Below are 1,749 nucleotides of genomic sequence, written 5' to 3'. Positions count from 1 at the left end.
CCTTCCTGCACTAACCCCCTGGACGCCACACACACATTTATAGGTCAGATCCGGGGCATACCGATAGTGGGGTTAATAATTGAAATTTTGGGTTTTTCTTGTCGAGGCTATCTTTCTCTGCAAGCATAGGGTCAAATGATTGCTGAACCACAATCGAAGCAACCTTTGGACGCGTCGGTCAGACCGTGCATACATTTCGATTGTTGGTGTTTCTTAGTGGTTTTGTGTCTATAGACCCTATGGAGCAAATAACATAATGGAAACATGTTGTAATTGCATATAATTTACATTGCGTTGATTGCGTGTCAAACCTACCCGTCAATACTTAAGACAAATCACCGATAGGTGTTGCAGCCCTTTGTATGGATCATTAAGCTGCATGGTTCCCCAGGTTATAAGACACTGAACCCTACGATAAGCCATTACCTGACTGTAACAAGATGTTACAGATATACTTGTGTTAGCCTTTGCTGTTCTCAAGAAAGTAGAATTTTAAGATACATTCTGTACTTTGTAGCTGACTGTACCAAAGTTGCTGTACTTTTTGTCAATGAAGTTTTTCGTCTCTTCAAGCTACTAAGCGTGTCTCACCAATATGATATTTGATGGATCAAGATGTGCAGTGCCCAAGCTTGTCGGTAGGTGACGCTCTTCTAGCTTTGCTTCGCCATAACGTTGTTCGTACAAACTCGTGAATGTTCGTACAAGATCGGAACTGTTCGTATTCACCCCCGAGGGAAACGGTGTAATTATGTGTTGACACGAAAATGCCGTGTTCTGATTTGTAGCTGTGATTAGCACTCCCGACGGGTGGGACATTTCTGTTCCGTATCCATGGAGACAAACAAACGTTACGTCATCATTTGTTTAGCCTCGCTCCATACACGACTCCACCACGGTCGGTGTTTTGATAGAACTTTTTCTTTGCTGATTGATATGACGTAGCAAGGAGGTTTATTCAAACCTCCTTGGGCGCTGTGATGTTTTCTGATTATTACCGTGTTCTGATGGTACAAACGACAAATTCAGAATCCCTATCAATTTTTCTAGCGGCACATTTTTAAATCTTAACACGTGATGAGAAAATAGATAAAGACGCCACGATATGATAAAAATATAGTCTTCTAATCTTCTAAGCGACGTTTTTTCGTACGAAAACTTTTACGGGTACAACAAGCTATAAGTTGAAATGTTTGCCTTTAATTATAAACATGTCGTTGGAATTTTGAAGTGACTTTGCAAATTTCAATTTCCCAGCGTTTTCTAAAGCCTCCTGAATCCAATAATATCTGTACTGGCCATCTTTTTGTGAAAGTCTCTACTGTGTGGGAAGCTCTCTAATGTAGAAAGTTGTTCGGCCAGGCGTAAGATTAGGCAGACAACAAAGCATGGGGATAATTATAGTAATTATCTTCAATCAGAGCACATTGCAAGATCTAAACTGGGCGTGGTCTTTGTGACGTCACCGAACACTCTTCTTGTTGAAAACGTCTTATAAAGAGAATGATCAAAGGCACAACACAATGTCTTTTTTAGATATAAGAAACGATACAAACACATAGTTTAACAAGTTCATCTCTTCTAGCCAAAGTAACCTACCTTAACATTAATCCGCCGGGTTACATAAATACGCCACTTTAACAAGTGTGTTTGAGAGATCTCTAGCGCAGCACCCTAAGGTATGTGCAGTTTAGATATACATGTACCTGTGTTTTCTCCATAAGTTACTGCCTTGTTATGTGGCGTTGA

The sequence above is a fragment of the Branchiostoma lanceolatum genome, chromosome 17, assembly GCF_035083965.1.
Source record: "Branchiostoma lanceolatum isolate klBraLanc5 chromosome 17, klBraLanc5.hap2, whole genome shotgun sequence".
Classification (NCBI taxonomy): domain Eukaryota; kingdom Metazoa; phylum Chordata; class Leptocardii; order Amphioxiformes; family Branchiostomatidae; genus Branchiostoma; species Branchiostoma lanceolatum.
The sequence above is the reverse complement of the archived record's forward strand: the minus strand, read 5'-3'. Positions refer to the sequence as shown.